Source organism: Giraffa tippelskirchi, chromosome 7 (assembly GCF_054371585.1).
Source record: "Giraffa tippelskirchi isolate mGirTip1 chromosome 7, T2T-mGirTip1v1.2.pri, whole genome shotgun sequence".
In the NCBI taxonomy this organism is placed as follows: domain Eukaryota; kingdom Metazoa; phylum Chordata; class Mammalia; order Artiodactyla; family Giraffidae; genus Giraffa; species Giraffa tippelskirchi.
The window spans coordinates 28,976,121-28,995,860 of NC_137281.1; the positions used below are offsets into that span (position 1 = coordinate 28,976,121).

General features: G+C 44.2%; 1 protein-coding gene across 4 annotated transcripts in view; it reads left to right on the top strand.

Moving 5' to 3' along the window:
• Window positions 1-19,740, top strand: part of CDH11 (cadherin 11) — a 152,317-nt gene that overhangs the window by 70,890 nt on the left and 61,687 nt on the right. The gene's annotated exons all lie outside the window — the stretch shown is intronic.

The following is a 19,740-nucleotide window of genomic DNA, read 5'->3' on the forward strand; positions in this document are numbered from 1 at the left end:
CCAGGCTAATTGCAGCTCAGTAAATAGTTCCTGACTGAATGACTTCAGCCAATACCTAATTCTTGAACGTTTCTCTTATGGGTCGACAGGGATATGATGGTTGGTTGCTGGCCTTAGAAAATCGTGTGGGGCCGAGGGCTGGAGTGTGGGCCTCTCCATATCGCTGGTTTGTTCAGAATCTTCAAGCCTCTCTCCTCTATTCCTCATATCCTCTCTCTCCCCCTCTGGGCTCCTCCTGGGCCATCATTCAGATTTGAGTGACACTGGTTCCCAGAGCACTCTACTCTGAGGATGCCAACAGCTGCATAATGGCTTTCCCGCATGTGCATCTGTGCATTAACACAGGCCTTTCGGGCCTGCGCTGGCTTGCCTGACCCTTCTCCCACCAGGAAAAAATGTGCATCTGTAATACTCTGGAAAATTGGGGCTGACATGTAGCCTGGTACCCAAAGTGGTTTCACTCAAGCAAACATAGAATAATAGCCATGCACTTAAATGCTTGAGCGGATATCAATTGGAGGAACGTTCCAATAATCCGTGTTTATGAAGCCCATAGTATGAATTTTTGAAATAGCATTTAAACCCCACTTTATTCTTGACAAATGATGTTTGTAGCCGTTGAGATATTTTTATTTCAATTATGTGCCAGTGTTGTGGAGAGAAGGTTTCTGACAATGGCAAAGACATAAGCCATTTTTATTGTGCCCCTATCACTATTCCCATTGCTAAACTAGACTGGACAGTTCATTAAGATGAAAAATTAACAGCACATGCTTTGGGGAGAATAATCACGGAACATGACAGCTTGTGGAGGCATTGGCATTCAGAGAAGCAGACAGATGAAAAACGTGCTGGTCTTCCAAAGAAGCGGCGATTGGTCAGTCGGTCGGGAGCCAGGCATTTACCGAGTGCCTACGTGTGTGTTCATCCCTGAGCTGAGGTGCTGGGGGAAGGAGAATGCAGGCAACACGGCCTTTTCACTCCAAGAACCTCCAAGAACCTACTATCAATTTGGGTAGGCTGGGCAGATTTCAGCTGTCAACCTGGAAGCTCCAGAGGGGTATACATCAAATGCCTAACACTTTGGTGCTGACTGTAAAGTTGAGGAGTAATTCATTGTGGACTTTGGTGAAGGTTTTTTACACCTTGAGGAAGAACAGGATGTTAAATAGGAAACTTTATTCTAAATATAATAGCTGCTAGTGGGTATAATTTTGTTTTTGGGAACTGATGAAATGTTCTAGAAATAGATATGTGTGGATTGATGTACAACTTGGAAGATTTACTAAAAACACTGAACTATGTATTCTTTAAAAGGGTAGACTTTATGTGAATTATATCTCAGGAAAGCTATTATTTTTTAAGTGTTAAATTTCAGTAAATCTTGTATACGTTCAGAGAGAGTTGGGCATAGTTCCGAAAGAAAGAAGGTATGAGACAGACTAGCATGGATGGGAAGGAAGCACATACCCATTTTTCAGATGAGCAAATGAAGAGTCAGATCAGTTCGTCCTTTGCCCATGAAGCCACAGTGAATAGTCAGGCCATGACTTCACTTCTAGCCCTTCTTGGCTCCAGTGTTTAGATGCTTCCCCCACCACACTGCTGGTGTCCAGAAAAAAAAAAAAAAAAACAGCTCCTGGAATGTAACAATAACACAAATGACAACAGTAACAGTGACTTCCCTCTGCAGAGCACCCTCGCCTCTCTTTTCTCTCATCTGTTCTTATGGCATCCCTATGAGAGTGATTGGTACAGATGTGCCTGCATCTGTGGAGGTGGGGATGTGTCTAAGGAGGAGATCACGTCTGCTTTCCAGTCTGCATAAAGAACACTGGATTCTCTTCTCCAGGCATTCAGGGTGCATCCACCTCCACTTAGGGCCCTGTCTCTCCCTGGACCTGTATATGCATCCCATTTCTCCAGTGCAAGCAGAATTTCTAAACGAAACCATAGAGATGTGGGATCCACGGATATTTAGAAACAAGGCCTGGAATTGGGTGTCCTGTGAGTGTAACATAGAAGTCAGTGCTGTTCTGTGGAAAGAGCAGATACACGTTTCTATTGTAAAGCACATGTCTAGATTAAAGTCACTTACATCATTATCTCCCCCGCAGTTCATAAGAGAGCTTTTGATGTCATTCTCAGCTTACTAGTGTAAATAATGGCTCGCATTCTCATCCTGTTGGACAGGATGGAAACCTGACTCGGGATTTGTAAATACTGCTACACTGCATTTACTTTCACGGGGACGTTTTCTCCCCCAGCAGACACTGGAATAAACAGCATCCTGGGAAACAGCCGGTGGGGGAATCACGACGCATTAACCTAAGCAGTGAGATCAAAACAAAAGCTCTGTTTGTGATCTCCCGCCAGAGCCCACATCCCAGCAGTCCCCACTGTTCGGCTGCATTCAGGATGCATAAATAAAATAAGATCTTTACAGAGTAAAAAGGAGCTGAGCTTTAGGAAACGGGTGTTTTTGTCAAGCAGCAGAATCCTCTTTCCCAATTTCATTACAGTTTTCTTAGCTTTTAAAGAAGTTAAAATAATTTAAAAAAAATAAAAATAAAAGATTAATATTTCCTGAAATATACCCGTCTGTTTCAGAGTTTGCTTTTTCCCCTCATCAAAGGGTCTGGACTGGTGGCCTGACTAAGGGCTGGGAATGCCCGGGTTCTAATCTTGTTTCTTGGAAAGTGACTGCTCTGGGCGCCTCTTTACTAATTTGTCAAATGTAGTCAGCAGTGGGGTGATTATTGTAATCGCCCGATGATCAGCATCTACTCTGTAGGGATTTTGCGACAGTGGATGGAGGTATTACCTCTAAAGCACTTAGAACAATGCCTGTCACATCAAGAGGGCTTCCTCAACAGGAGTCAGGGTGGAGGTGATGGTAGTGTCTGAGTCTATACAGTTCCAAATATCCAGGTATTTCCAGATTCGGGTCTGTGTCGACAGAAATCTGCAGTGGTTGATGGAATGCAGATCATAGTCAGGTTTGTATACCATGTGCACGCAGGCTTACCCCAGAGGGCTGGCACCCTCTCGAACTGACCTGAGTGTTAGCCTGTGAAGGTGGCAATATTAGTTCCCATGGATGGGGTGCTCCTCTTTGCAGAAGGGTAGTACCAATTAAAGTGTCCCAGAAAATACAGGACAGCAGTGCATGGGTCAGGGGCGGGAGGGGGGTGGGGGTGGGGATGGTGTCACTAAAGTGACCTGGGTTGGAATTTCTGGTATTCCTCTAACTGTGACTTTGAACAGAACAGTGACTATCTCCTGTGCTCATGATTTTTTGTTTCTGGTTTTAATGGAAACAAAACAGACTGTCTTCCAGGGTTGAAGAAGGACTTACATGATTAAATTGTGAGACTGTACATTCCTCCTCCTTCCCCAGCATGATGCAGCTCAGTAAGAGGAGCAGGAGTGATGGCCTCCCCCTTCCCCCACCCATGCATCATCTCAGCTCCCTTGTGAACTGACTACTGTGACTTTTGCCAAGAGCTTTAACCCCACAAAGCATCCACTTTCTCATCTGTTAAAAGGGTGTATAGATTCCTGTTGCTGCCGTAACAAACTGCCACAAACCTAGTGGCTTAAAACAACCCTACTTTATTATCTTACAATTTTGGAGACCAGCAGCCCAGCATGGGTCCTGAAGGCTAGAATCGAATTGTCGATAGGACTGTGTTCCTTCTGGAGATCTGAGGGGAGAATCTCGTTTCTTATCTTTATCAGATTTGGGGAGACCTCTTGCATGCCTCGACTCATGGCCTCTTCTTCTGTCTTCAGGGTTCATAACCTCATCCTCTGCTCCTCTAACCCATTCTCTCTCTGTCTCTGTCCTTCCTGCCTCTCTTTTATAAGGACTCTTTTGATTACATTGAGTCCACTTGAATAATCCAGGATGCTATGCCCATCTCAAGACCTTTACTTTAATCACTTCTGCAGAGTCCTCTTTTCTATACAACTCAACGCATTCATAGGTTCTGAGAATTAGCATGTGGACATTTTTGTGAAACAGAAGCATTGTTTGTACTCAGAGGGCTACTGCAAGGATCGAATGAGATAATGTGTGTAAAACACTGAGCACGATTCCCAGCTCATACTAATAACTCACTAAATGTGTCTTCTCCTGCTCAGAATCACTGATAATGACATTTGCTTGCATACCTCCCAGAGACAGCTAGGGACTGCCACAGTTGTAACTGCCCTGCTCTCCATGCTGGCAGGGACAGTGGCCTTGTTTGGCAGTGGCTGGAGGCTTCCACTCATCTCAGCCCTGGAAGGAAGCCAGTCTGCAGAGACAGTTCTATCTGAACAATGCACCCTCCAACAGTGTTAGCCTGGCCAAGTTTCACCTCTTTCTAAGTGTCCCCTTTCTTATTTGCAAGCTGAGATTAGGAGGAGGGGCTTGGCTCAGGAGCTCTGGGATTCAGCGGTTCTTCTGCTAAAAATCTATAGACTATACGAAATGGTCACACATGAACCCCTAAAAGCGCAGGTTGATATTAAGGGATGTTCGCTGGCTTTTCAGGGAAAATGGCACATTGCAAAACAACAGCAATAAAAACAGCTCGTCTTCTCCTGCCTTTCATGAGCCTTCAGGAGGGTTCCTAACTGTGGGTGCTCCTGGCTCAAGTTGGGCCACGTGATGGGGTAGACAGGAGGCTGACACTGGGTGCTTTCTGTGATAAGTGGATCCCAGACAAGTGAGGATCTGAGCTCAGGCTTCCACACTTAAGGTGATGGTGGTGGTGGTGAATTCTTCTATTTAGAAGATATATCAGTCATGGATACAGTGTTGAGGAGGAAAAAAGCAGAAAGGGGAAGATGCCTACTAGGTGTCAGACATGTAAGGGTGCTCTCTTTGTATCACTGAATTCCTATCACTTGGCCCTGGGTAGGGGGAGTGTTTTATCTTCATTTTTCAAATGAGAAAACAGAGCCTGAGAAAGACTGACTAATTTGCCTGAGGCCTCACAGCTGACAAGTGACTCAAGAAGAAGGAAACTGAATTAATACTTCAAATTCCAAAAATGGGGCTTCTTAGCTGTAGCAGGGAGTCTGCCTCAGCCTGGGTGGTCCACTTTCCTGGATGCACATCACACTCTGTGAGGTGTCTCGGTCAGCCCCCAGTAGTCTCCACTCTCCCTCCCTGATGGTCAGAAAGCCAAGGCCATGGTGTATTTCACTCCATCATTTCCTTTTACCCACACTCCTTGAGAAAAACATCTCCATCTGCCCTGTTGTCTCCTTTTCAGCCTTCTGTCTTCCTACCTCAGATCCCTTTTTTCCGAGTTATTTTAGGTGAAGTTGAGTGATGGGAGTTTGCAAACAAGTTGAGACTCAACATCCGGGTGACCCATGTAGCCTTCAGAGCTTACGTCCCCCGACACATTGGAAGCTGTCTTGGGAGAGTACTGGAAGTTTGTCAGAGTCATCCAGAGATAAGAGGGGTGCAGGCAGTGCACCGACTGCATTAAGTCCTGCCACTTAGTGGGGGTTGTGGTGAGCTGTGACTTGTGACTTTGACGAGGTGGGTCTGCATGTCTTCTGTGACTCAGAAGCCATCTCCATAAGGGCATTTGGATGCATGCATTCAGGTGTTTGGGCTTCCCTGATGGCACAGTTGGTAAAGAATCTGCCAGCAATGCAGGAGACCCCAGTTTGATTCCTGGGTGAGGAAGATCCCCTAGAGAAAGGAAAGGCTACCCATTCCAGTATTTGTGGGCTTCCCTTGTGGCTCAGCTGGTAAAGAATCCAGCTGCAATGTGGGAGACCTGGGTTTGATCCCTGGGTTGGGAAGATCTCCTGGAGATGGGAAAGGCTACCCACTCCAGTATTCTGGCCTGGAGAATTCCATGGACTCTATAGTCCATGGGGTCACACAGAGTTGGACATGACTGAGTGACTTTCACTTTCATTCAGGTGTTTACACAGAATTAAACTCTTTAATTGAAAACCACAGTCCGTACAGAGGAGGAACACAGCAGGCACCTTCCAAGTGGGTGCAGTATCAGATCCAGTGCCTCTAAGAGTCCTGAGCATAATGAAGCCAACACTTGAATCAAACACAGATCTAGCCTTGAATCCAACCTGGTGCAAAGTGCAATGAAAGTCAGAAGGCTCTGGAGGTGGGAAAAAAAGAAAACAGATCCTATGGGGTTTTTTTTTGTTTTTTTTTCTCTCTCTACAAGAAAGGCTATATTAATTGAGCAGTCCTTAAAGTTGAATTGTTAAAAGCAGGGCCTCTAACATCAGATGGTCAGGGTGGTATTAGTTACGTGACCTTCGGTGAGTCATTTTACCTCTCAGAGTTTCCATGTTTTCACCTATAAAATGGGGTTGTTTCGCTAACTTGTGTCTGACTCTTTGTGACCCCATGGACTGCAGCATGTCGGGCTTCCCTGTTCTTCACTATCTCTCAAAGTTTGCTCAAACTCATGTCCCTTGAATCAGTGATGCCATCCAACAATCTCAACCTCTGCCGCCCCCTTCTCCTGTCCTCAGTCTTTCCCAGCATCAGAGTCTTTTCCAATGAGTTGGCTCTTCACATCAGGTAGGCCAAGTATTGGAGCTTCAGCTTCAGCATCAGTCTTTCCAATGAACATTCAGGGTTGTTTTCCTTTAGGATTGACTGATTTGATCTTCTGGGAGTCCAAGGACTCTCAGGGGTCTTCTCCAGGCTTCTCTGTCCATAGAATACTCCAGGCAAGAATACTGGAATGGGTAGCCATTCCCTTCTCCAAGGGGTATTCCCAACCCAGAGATCAAACCCAGGTCTACTGCATTGCAGGTGCATTCTTTACCATCTGAGCCACCAGGGAAGCCCTATAAAATGGGGAGAACAGTAGTATAAACCCACAGGGTTGTGTACAGATTATCAAAATAAAGCATGCACACAGAGTGCTGGGCTCGATATTCAGCATGGAATAAACACCCTGGGATTGTGAGCCCCCTCATCACCGGCTGCTGTTAATCAGCTCTGTCCTGGATGAGAAGAAGGCCAAATGGGAGCTGATTTTGGAAATTCTGCTCGCCCTCAGGGAAATTCTTTTGTTTCTTCGAGCAGGATTTTCAGCCTAAGCCCTACTCGGGGATAGCAGCCTTCACCTTCACTGGTATCTCTGCACATTAAAGAGTCTGACTTATCCTTTCACTCTCCATCAATAAAACGAGGATAATAATAACCCTTACTTTTGTTGGATGATGTGTAACATGAGCTAATGTGTGTGAAAGCCCTTTGTAAGTTACAAAGTGCTCTAAAGTATGAATTATTATTGTGATTGCTCTACTCCAGGCATCTCATAAACAATGTAGAAAATTAAGGAGGGGAACCACTGCTATTCAGAAAGCATTTATGCCTCTTTAAGTGTGTGGCTATAAACTATGGGCAGATGGATTTGACACTGCAGTCGTCAGTACTGCTGAACTGTCAGTAACTGCTCAGTGCTGGCAATGTTCTAGCAGGGGTGACACTTCAGATGCCAGCAGGCAGTGGTACACAATGGTTAGCTGGGGCAGCTCTGTGATTCCACTGGGTTTGAACACCAGCCACTGCTGTGCTTTGTGACTTTTCCCAGAGTCACCAAGGGACTCCTGAACCTCACTTCCCTCATTTGTAAAATATGGATGGTATTCTTACCTCATGAGTGGCCGTGAAGAGTAAATAAGATAATGATCGTAAAGCTCTGGACATTACCGAGTGCGGTGATCTGGAGGACTTAGACACTCCCTCAGGACTTCCCTGGTATCTTAGCGGCTTGCAGCACAAGCTGGGTGGCTTAAACAACAGCAATTTATTGCCTCACAGTTTGGGAGCCCCAAAGTCCAAAATCAATGTGCTGGCAGTGTGAGCTTCTTCTTGAGGCCTGGCAGGGAGACTCTGTGCCCACCTTTCTCCCAGCTTCTGGTGGCCTCGGGCAGTTTTTGGCTTATCGATGGTGTTTCCCAGAGTCCGAATGTCCTCTTCTAATAAGGAAGATGGTCCTTATCCTGATGACTTCATCATCATCTTAACTTGATCATCTGCAAAGACCCTCTTTGCAAATAAGATCACCTTCCCTTCACAGGTCCTGGGAGTTGGGAGTCGAGCCTTTGTTAGGGAAACACAGTTCGGGCTATAACACCTCCAAGCTTATTTCTAGGATTACCACTTAAGACACAAATGTGTCCACTCTAAGACTTTTTCTCATAGACTCAGTCAACAAGTATTCATTGACTGCTTCCCATGTGCCCAATATCAAGCTACCCACTGGAGATAGGATGATGAACAAAACGCGTATGACCCCCATTGTCATGGAGCATTAATGATGCACTCTTAGAGAATTTCAGTCCTAGACACTCACCGTCCTACAGCTAAGCCCTTTTATCAGTAATTCCAAGTGGCTCATCTTAGCAGATAAGTGACTGTTAGTGGCAAAGAATCTGCCTGCAACGCAGGAGATGCAGGTTCGATCACTGGGTCGGGAAGATCCCCTGGAAAAGGAAATGACAACCCACTCCAGTATTCTTGCCTGGGAAATCCCATGGACAAATGAACCTGGTGGGCTGCAGTCCAGGGGGTCGCAAAGAATTGGACATGACTTCATGACTAAACAACACCAACAAGACACCTCCCTCACTGCAGCCCCCTTGCCCTGGGGATAAGCTTCATTATTCTGAGTAAATCTAAAGAGAGAATAACCAGAGAAAAATATTAATATTTGATTAACTTCATTTGCACATGCACATCTCCAATTCATCCATTGCTTTGCAGTGTGGCATGTGATTTCTTAAAAGTCTCTGTGTGTGTTTTTCCCCTAGTTTACTGGTGGGGTGTCATCACAGGCCTCCCAGACCCAGCACTGCCAATATGATGATTTTAACCATAATGTACCACTTATTAGATGGAAGAACGATTAGCCTGTGCTCTGTTTAATTAAGCCTCACTTAATGGGCAAATGTTTTCTTTAACGGATTTGCTGTCACCTCATCAGTTATTTAAGGCAGTTCATTTCACAGCAGGGGAAAAAAAAAAAAAAAAGAGAGAGATAGGGAAAAAAAATTCTCATTTGCTCCAAGTCATTTGGTCTGAGGAAAAGCTTGGCTGTCAAGAAGATGCCTAATTGCCGTTGTGATCGTCTGCTTAGTCTCAATTTAGTCTTAGGCTTCTTATTGAAACGCTAATCAGGGTTAGGTCTCACCTCTTGATGAATGATTTTGTAAAAACTTGATATTCCTCCGCTTAGCTAGGAACGTCTGTGTGCAAGCATAATGCCACTCCAACTGAATGGAAAGATAACTAAGGCCCTTAATTTTGCAAAGGGGGCTCTGATTTGGTACATACAGTGCAGATCAGGGAAAATCAGAATGAAATGAATCTCCTTCTTTGCACAGGCACCACCTCTGTTATATCACGAGCCACTTTTCTTTGGTCGATTTTGTTGGGGATTGGTAGAATGCTCGACACATGTATTTGAGCTTATTTCCTGTAGTTGGGGTGAAATGGAGGTTATGCCGTTTTATCTGGTGACAGAACTTGGGAAACTGAAGTTCTGTGATTCTTCGTTTCATCTGTCAAGTAGGAATAGTTATCCCTACATCACAAGACTGTAAGGAATTCAAGCATCATTCATGCTTCTAGCTCGAAGTCTAATATCTTCATAGGCAAGTGATACAATATTATTCCCCTTTTCCTTTGTTCTCCTTCCCTTCCCCCACCCACCAGTCCTTGAAGGGTGGAGCAGAGTTGGTTGCTGTTTGGGTTTTCTTTTCTCCCCATGGCCGTAACACACTCACCTTACATCTGAGTGTTAGGCACTCTGCTGCTTCTGAGTTCTCAGGTCTTAATGCATCCAGACGGAAAATGAATAATTGAAGCAGACACCCATTTATGTTGACAGAGAAGAACCACAGCGGACATTTGGCTATTTTTGCATAGTCAACTGACTCGCTGCCGACTTTCCCTCTTTGCACTGCTGCAGTATAGGTATGAAGCCAAGCATTTTCTTCACCTGCACTGGCCGAAGAGTAAATGCTATTAGCATTATAGTAATTATTGATTATTTTTGCTTGTGGTCTGCCTCGTGCCCACCTTTCCTGCCTCACCCACTTCCTCCTCTTAAGCAGACCCTGTGCTTTCACTGTCCCTACTGTTACCCAAACACAGCGTCTAATTTCATGCCATAGATGTTTATTCCTGCTGGTCCAACCCTGAACATCTGATTCATATATTTCAAGACTTAATTCTGCTTTATCAAGTAAGTCTTCCCTGCCCAACCTCATCCTCGTGCCCTCATTTATGTGAGTCTCCTGTGAACTCTCTCCACTCTCTCATTTCCCCAGCAAAGCCCCTTCCACGTCCTATCTCCCAATTTTCTAGGCTGCTGCCCAGTCTGCCACCACCCCCATGAGACACTCGGTGACTTGAGGACCATGACAACATCCTCTTGTTATTCCCTCTGCTTGACTCAACACTGGGTTCCCAGTTCATGCTGAGGGCATTTTTGGCTAATTCATTTTTATTAATGTGTGTGTGTGTGTGTGTGTGTGTGTGTGTGTGTGTGTGTGTAAGAATAGAGATCCATGAATGCTGCCTTCTGAAAATGACCTTGGAAGTTGCCTGCTAATCTGGCATGGTACATGTTCCTACTATAAATGATCCTGGCTCTCAGACCTAGGTATTGGTGGTTTCCTCAGAGCCAGTGTCAAGTCAGAGGATGAAAGAGAACATTATTTCTAATTCCTCAATCAATTAGCACTATAGATAATCCTTTCATCTTTAGGCTTTCTACATTATAGGTCACCTGTCAATATCTGACGGCCTATTCTACCTTCTCCGGGGAAATCTAAATTCCTGCTTTGGGTTTCTCTGACCTCAGTTATGCTGTTGTTAAAAGTTCCTAAACTGTCAACATTTCGCCAAATGCAATCTCTTCTGCCCAGTGATGTTGCTTCTGTGGGCAGGAGCATTCTGAGTTCACAGAAAAGGTATTTGAAGATAAGATGATTTTGGGATTTAGGATTAAAATAATTTGAAGCTTGAAGATTGGCTTACCTAGTCTGGTTCTTTATTTATACAAATGTTTCAGCTTTGTCAGACAAAATACTGGACTGCAGTCAAACTTGAATTTCAGATAAACACCAAAGATATGTTTTAGTATAACTATATCCCCCAACATTGTGTAAGACATACTTGTACTAAAAATAATTGTTGCTCCTTTGAAACTCAAATTTATTTGGATGTCCTGTATTTTCATTTGCTAAGTCTAGCTCCTCTGTGTGTGTGTCTTAAGTTGCTTCAGTTGTGTCTGACTCTTTGCAATCCATGGACGGTAGCCCACCAGGTTCTTCTGTCCACGGGATTCTCCAGGCAAGAATACTAGAGTGGGTTGCCATGCCCTCTTCCAGGGGAACTTTCCGACCCAGGGATCCAACCTGAATCTCTTATATCTCCTGCATTGGCAAGTGGGTTTTTTTGTTTGTTTGTTTGTTTGTTTTTACCAGTAGCACCACCTGGGAAGCCCTGAGCTCCTCTACTTTTCATTAAATTTAATCACCTGCCCATTATGACTTGAAAGGCCTCACATCAGCATGACAAAGTTGGACACATGCAGGTTTTCTGAGTCCTAAACCAGTATTCATTCCTAAATCATATGATTGGAACTGGAAATTTTTCTATTCTGACCACACATTGCTTTTTGCAAGTTTGCAATGATTATTCCTAGAAATCTGCCCCATTTTAGCAAAGAGTTGTTTCAACACACATTCCGACTCCCTAGAAGTGAGCCATATTAAAACAGTTTCCTCGAGGGTAATTGCAACATAGTTTTGTCATTTCAACACACAAGCCTGACTGCACATGCCAGGTGTGTGCCCATTGAGGCTAGGTTCTCTCTTTAAAAAAATGCTGTTTTCTGTTATGCAAGATGTTGAGAAAGGAACTATACTGAGGATAACCAGAGTCATACAATAGCATATTGGCAAACAGTTTCCTCTGAAGCCATCCTTTTAGCCAGTATACATGATGTCTCGTTGTCTCCAAAATAAATTCCAGTTCTCCATGTTACTAAGGAACTGATTTAAAATTCTTTAGCCAGTCATAAGTGAAATAACTATCACTCTTCTGCTGTAATCTGAATTTCTCCTTTGTCATGCTTTCTTGTTCCAAGACGGCTTCAGTGGGGAAAAAATCACATCTTTGTATTAAGGTCTTCCTTATTCTTTGCTGGGGGAAATATGTATCTGCTCAAAGTACAAACTCAGCGCCAAGTCTGTGACTTGTAATGATTTGAAGGAGACTGCTTCTTTTAAGTATGTTCAACAAAATGTCTGCCTGCTTCTTCTTATGACCCCGGAATTTTTTTTTTTTTTTTCTGGCTCTTGGTTTAGCTATCACTGATATTTCACTCTGGGTTTTCTCATAGTGAAACCTCCATCCCCTCCTCACCCTCAAGAAACCTACACTCCTCTGCTCACTTTATGGGAAGAGTCACTTTTCAATCTGGATACAATCTGAAAAGCAGATTCCCTCTTTCTGTGGAAACACAGCTGTCAGGATGTATCCTGTGTAACACTTTGACTTTTTCCTCTTCAGTAGGAAGGTATTACCCAAGCACTGAAGACTGACCGCGTGTTGAAGAGGATGTGCAAGCTGGTGAAATACTGACAGAAGACAAAGATTTAAATTTTGTAGCAGCTGAAGGTTCGGTTCACTCCCTGCAGGGTGAAGCAGCAGCAAGGCGCAAAAACTCTGTCACAGGGCCTGTTGGGTCATCTCAGCAGCAAGGTGGGGAAGGGTGGGAAGGTGAGACACAGGTTTGTGTGTGTGTGTGTGTGTGTGTGTGTGTGTGTGTGTGTGTGTGTGTGTGTGTGTGTGTGTGTGTGTGTGTGTGTGTGTGTGTGTGTGTGTGTGTGTGTGTGTGTGTGTGTGTGTTTGGTGGGAGCCATTAGCTAGAACAACTCTAATGCAATAGAAAGTAATAAGACCCCAGGATCCCAGAGTCCTTGCCATGGGTTGGTCTAAAGGGTATATATCTGGAAAAGAAGCATAGTCATTGGCAGAGATACACAGCAGATACAGGCAGGAGGCAGCATCATTTGTTGTCTCCTCTGCGCAAATAGAAGGGAGACCCCAAGAAGTGAAATGTCAGAGGCAGGGGGCAGACCCCAGAGAGAAAAACCTAGCATCACCTAGGTAGAACCTCAAAGCTCTAGGCAGTCCAGCTGGGCATATCAGCAGAGCAACAGTCACGGTGAGGACTAGGTAGTGGGTTTCCTATCCACTCCTGATGTGGAGAGCATGTCTTTGGAGGAGGAATAAGAAATAGGCTACAGTACCATCCTTCCATTTCTGCCTTTCAAAATTCTACCCATTTGTTTCCAGATCTAGGTCCTATCTTCTTTCTAGGTGAAGTGGCCGTGCCATCCTGAGTGTATTTTTGACCTCTGAATGTTTATCTCTATTGTTCATTTTAATGAGCTGACTTGATCTGGGGTTGTTGGTATTTTCTGAATACGTGTATTTGTCAAATCAACTAGCTTTCAAATTCTGAATCTCCATTCCCCACCCCCACCCCCAACACACACACCTTGTAAGTTTTGGGTGAGCTTTATTAGGTTGCCAGAGTTTAAATCTTAAAATATCTATGTATAGAAGAGATGAAGGATGGGAACTTAGACGTTGGGGATGCAGAGGGCCCCAGTCTGGGATACCCAGTGTATGGTTGGATTCACATTCATAGGAACACACTGAATGAGGAGATGAAGCTTGTTTCTATGGCCCTGTGGGCAGCCATCCTTGAGAGGCAAGAGTGGGCATCTCTGTTATGGATGTCTTTCCAGGAAGGCTAACTAAGTCCTTGATGATAAAGTTCATGACTTATACAATAACAACTTTGTCATTCTGTCTTCATCTATTCCTTGTGAGATTGGGGCAGCTCTGGTCCAAGGGGCTTCCCCTTACTGAGTGATGCTGAAGTGCCCTTTCTGTGTTATCATGCATTGCAAGTTTGCCCTCCCGATAACATCTTTTTTGGAAAGAGGTACTTGCTTAAAGGATGTAAGATTCTTGACAGCAAGGACACTGCCCATCCCCTGCTGCACATGCTTCCCCTGGGGAGCTGTCATGCATGTCTGGGGAAATATCACCATGGTGCTCTATACACTGATTAAAGTATTTACACTTTTATTCATGTAATTTTATTTTTTAAAAAAGTTATTGTCACCCCCTCCCCACTTTCCATTTGCTGTTAAAAACAGGATTGAATCTCCTTTGCAGTGTGGGTACTGTGGTGGTCTTCCTGTCTGAGAGGAAGGCATACTTCTAAGTCTCACCTTGAATGTCCTTGGGTGAACCATTGATGTGTGGGACTGGCCTCCATCAAAGCATAATCCCTCCTTCCAAGAGCGACATACCTAATCTTTTCAATGACGGTTAGCACGTGAGATCTCACAGAGCTGTCTCACATTGTTGGGCTGGTTCCTTTTGTTGGAAGGTATTTGTTGTCTGGCTGTCTTCCTACAGTTCCCTGTGCCGCTTGCATCTTATTACTCATTAGCACCTTCTTTGAGGCTGAGGCAGTAAAGGGTTGTAGAGCAAAATTTTGTTTTAAAGTGGAAAATGTTGTGTGTGTGAGAGAGAGAGGGGAGTTTGGAAATCATGATTCATTCCTTCGAGGACTGTTCAGAAGAGCGGAACAGGCTGGAGAACATCTAGTGAAGGGCTGGGGCAGTTGCTGTAAGGAAATGTTAACAGGCTGGTACTGTTCAAAGTGGAGAATTAATTGCAAGACTCTTAGAGGGAATGCATACTCTCTAAAAAGGTAGTAACCTGAGTTCCTTGAGAGCAAAGAATATGTTTCACCTAAGTTTGTAGCATTTAACTACTGTGAAAATCCTACAAATATTTATGAAATGGTTGCCTTGTGGAATGAGATCTCACTAAACTCTGAATATCCCTGGAAGGAAAAATTAAGACCTTCAGAGGAGAATTATAGAAAGTTCATCATCAAAGGCAGAAGGATAAGAGTTTCCAAATGGGCCATATACAGCTTCAAATCCCACTTTAGGTTTCAGAATGCTCTGAACGTGAAGTGCCCCTAGCCCTTGCTTCCATATCTGGACAAAGGAGGCAGTGATACAAAACTCTCAAAGGTGCAGGAGGAAGACAGGCTGTAAAGAATCTATGTATAGCATCTAGCAAAACACCACCCCATAGTAGGTTCTCAGAAACACAGCAGCTAGTTTGTAGATGATAACTTAGTAACAGTAATGCCATGCGCCTCTTCCCCAGGGATGGGGCTGTTTCAAACAGAGGCTAAATGGTGAATAAGGGATCTGCTAAGGTGGCGTCCCAGAACTCATCCAGTCAAGAGAGCCAGCCCTCACCTGTGATGAGCATTTGGCATCTTTGTCCACATTCCCCATGATCACTCCATACTCACCACATATCAAGGATAACTGAAAGACCCTTAGATTCTGCAGAGGGACTTTGGTCTGTATCCCTACTGAGTCTGGGGGCCCTAATACACTGTCACAACTTTCCTTATTGGAATCAGCCATCCCACTTTCCCCAACACACACACCGTCCCCTAGACAAGTAGGACAGTGTTATCATAAGTCACCACTACAGAATCCCATTGGGTCTGGGGGCAAACAGAAAGGATGCCCATGCCCATTGCAGCATCTGAAAGATTTTTTTATCCCTATCAGAGAAAAGGAGTGAAGTCACATCCTCCAGGCAGTAACAAAAACAGGTCATTTACATTCATCTACAATCCAAGCCACTAAAGGTTAAAAGCCAAAACTTTAAAAAATTACTCAAATAAATAGATGTTGCCACTGCTGTCAGCATTTCATAGGCTTGTCTTCACCTGCATAGCCCACATTATGCTTTTACAAAGAGCTTCCCATACCATTATCCTATTCGACCCTCAGATTAACTTGGGAGCCAGGGAGGTCATGCATCATTTGCCCTCCTTTTCATAAGAGAAAAAAGATTCAGAGAGGTGAAGTGAGTTGTCAGTTTTCAGTGGTCCCACAGTTTCCTGAGCCCGGACCTCCTTCCTGAACCGGGAGATTATGGGCACTGAAGCAGGAATCTACTAACCATCCCTGGACTGAGACAGTGAGTTCTGTGAAGTATCAAGATCTCAGAAGTGGTTTCTCTTTTTTTTTTTTCCTTTGTTTTTTTGTAATGCAGCTGAACTGCTTTTCAAGGAAACATTTTGGCCAGTTTAGCTGGATGTTCTGTTTCCTGTGGAGTATGGGGCCAGTTCAGGTGGCTCAGCAGTATAAAATCTACCTGCAATGCAGGAGTCTCAGGAGTTGCAGGTTTGATCCCAGGGTTGGGAAGATCCCCTGGAGGAAGGAATGGCAACCCATTCCAGTACTCTTGCCTGGGCAATCCCATGGACAGAGGAGCCTGGTGCCAATAGTCCATGGGGTGGAAGAGTCGGTCATGGATAAAGTGTGCACACTCACAGGGGCCAGCTGGTTCAGTGGCCCCATCCATTGTGGCCCTGTCCCTTGATTTTTTTTCAGGCATTCTGCTAATATCACATAGAGATTCACCACCTTACCCAGCCCTGTGTTTCACAGAGAGGAAAACTGAGGTCTACATGAGTGCCAGTGAGTTCATGGCAGGTCTTTGTCCACCTTCATTCAGGGAACAGACATTTCTGCTTCAGATGAGGATGTTTTAGTGCCCAAAACCAACACTGATGAATAACAGAACTTTTTTTTTTTTTTTTGGTGACTGAAATCACCATTGAACACTTGAAATGGGACTAGGGCACGGAGGAAGTAAATTTTAACGTTTATATAATTTGTGTGCTAAGGCGCTTCAGTCGTGTCTGGCTTTGTGACCCCATGGACTATAGCCCACCAGATTCCTCTGTCCAAGAGATTCTCCAGGTGAGAATACTGGAGTGGGTTGCATGCCCTCCTCCAGGGGATCTTCCCAACCCAGGGATCGAGCCTGTGTCTCCTAGGAGTCCTGCATTGCAGTCAGATTCTTTACTGCTGAGCCCCTGGGAAGCCCTTCACTTAATTTACATGAATTTAAATTTAAAAAGCTATATGTGCCTAGATTGCTACCTTATTGGATAGTATAACTCTTGAACAGTGGTTCTCATCTTGAATGTACACTGGAACCACCCAGGGAACTTCAAAAAATATTGATTGCTAGTTTCTTTGGTTTTAATTGGTTTAGAGTAAGGCCTTGGCAATGGGATTTTTAATAGACCCCCCCCCCCCAATCCCAAGCTTCCCTGGTGGCTCAGATGGTAACAAATCTACCTGCAATGCAGGAGACCTGGGTTCAATCCCTGGGTTGGGAAGATCCCTGGAGAAGGGAAAGGCTACCCACTCCAGTATTCTGGCCTGGAGAATTCCATGGACTGTATAGTCCATGGGGTCATAAAGAGTCAGACATGACTGAGCAACTTTCACTTTCACTTTCCCCCCATTCTTGGTTAATTCTAATACACAGTCAAGTTCTAGAGACACTAGTCTAAATTTTAAGTTCCGTGAGGGACAGAAGGCCTCCTGGGCCCTCATGTCAGCATATATATCACTGTAGTCAGGGGCAAGGAATTTAGTGAGAAGTTAACTGCTGTGTTCCCAACTCTTAGGGAACTTAATCCTAGGGAAAAGGAAGACATAATCAAATTGCTTTAAAGGACATTGTGATCCAAAGGAATGGGAAAGGGTTTCTTCTACCTGGTGGAGGGAGAAAATGAAGTAGGTCTCTTTGCAAAAATGACTCTGGTAATGAATTATAAGTAAAGTATATATTTTTTCCAGAAATGCATTTGTAGCAGTACATGTTTCTGCCAGGCAAGTGAACTCATGTCTGTAATTCACAATAGGATTAACCTGGGATTATAGAAAATCTAATTAAGTGAACCACATTATCTGAGACCCACAAAAGACACTTAACGTTGCCTTTGAAAGTCCTGCCTGTCTGAGTGTTGGGTATATGCTTCAGAAAATGCTCTAAGCACGTCTGTTCAAGGCACTTGACTAGTTTGCTGTATCCCATTACTCTTCTTTTATGCTTAACTTTTGTCAAAAAAATCCCCTTCCTTTTGATAAATGACACTAATGCACTTGAAAAGAAAGAAGTGGGCTTCAGAGATTGGATTAGTTGAAACCACAATGCGATCATTATGAGGCTATTGTTGGTGTCTGCTTTCTGAGAACAAGGAGGGGGACCCTCTATGGGGTATGTAAAGATACAAAAAATAAATAAATAAATAAAAAGCCATTTAGAAACATGGCAGAGTTTAGTCTACTCTTAGCATGATAGCATTGTTTGAGGAGGTCCATTGCAAAGAGACTTCCAGAACAGCCCACCCACACTGGGATTGATTAAAAAAAAAAAAAAAAAAATCGTGCCTCTGATAATTGGAAGCAGCTTGAGTCTGTGCTTTCCTCACTCCGGTTTGGTGGCTGATTAAGCTGGACGGATGCATACGGACGGAGGTGGATTGGGGTCACAGGCTGGCCTTCTCAGAATTCTAAAGGCTCTCGGAGGTGCTGATTGGAGGCACTCTCTCTCCTCGCCTTAGTAATTATTTCGGAAAAACCACATCAGGCCATTGTCAGTTATTAAGGCCACCTTGGGATAATTCCTCCTCTTATTGTTTGTGCTTTAAGAAACAGACTTTGTGGACAGTGGTTCTCTGCAGGATGTCACAGTCTAGTGAGAATATGTAGATTGTTTTTCCTCTTCCAGTTCTCCACTGATCATCTTTAAAGAGCTCCCAGGTCCTTATTTCTGACTGTCTGTTCCCTTCTGGAACCTGGACTGGCTGTTTCCATAGAAATCTTTTGAAAAGGAGGGCTGCTTTTAAGCCGGGTTTTGTGAGGAAAGGGCACAGTAGATGCTATAAAAATTTCCTTTCACTGTTGATACTTGTTCCTCCCCCTGTATTTTCCCTCTGTACAGTGAGGGCTTTTAGGGTTTGTTCATATTGTCTCCTATTTTGCAAGTTACTTCTCATTTCTGTATCTCAGTTTTCCCATTTGTCTGTGGAATAAGGACTAATAGTGGAAAGTCTACCTAGGGTTTTCCCCAGTTCTGAGACTCTAGGATTGATTAAGGCAACAAGGTGTCCAAACTTGAAACAGAAATGCTGACATTGACAGTACCTGCTTTTGGAAGAACTTGGAAACCGAACTTAGACTGAGCTCGCCACTTGAGTGTCAATCCACTGGCTTTACAAGCTTAATATGTTTAAAACCAAACACATGCTCTTTATCCCCAAACCAGTCTCTTCTTCTGTTGAGGCCAGGAACAGCACTGCTGTCTTCTCTCTCTGCTCAGACTGCAATCTTATCCTTTATCCTCAACCTATCCAGGTCCCAGAGCCCTTCACACCTGCATGGTTTCTAGAAGGCCCCCTTTGCCTCCATGTGAGCCTTATTTTCTAGTTCAGAACCGTATTGCCTCTCACCTGAAGTACTGCAATGACTCCAGGAGTCTCCCTGGACTCATGTAGTAGCATCAATGCACTCAGCAATCCTGTTGTAAGTATCATTGTTTTTACATCCTTTTAATGGACAGCCTCCTGGAGCCCTTTGTAAGGCTTGTACCTTATGGCATGCTGTATGTATATTACATGTCACATTCATGCATCCAGGGCTTACAGTACATATTTATGTATTCTTGTTCAAGGGACCAAACTCCTAATTTATCCTCTTCATCGCTTTCTGTGTGCCAGCCAGTGTCAAGTACTACACGCGGCT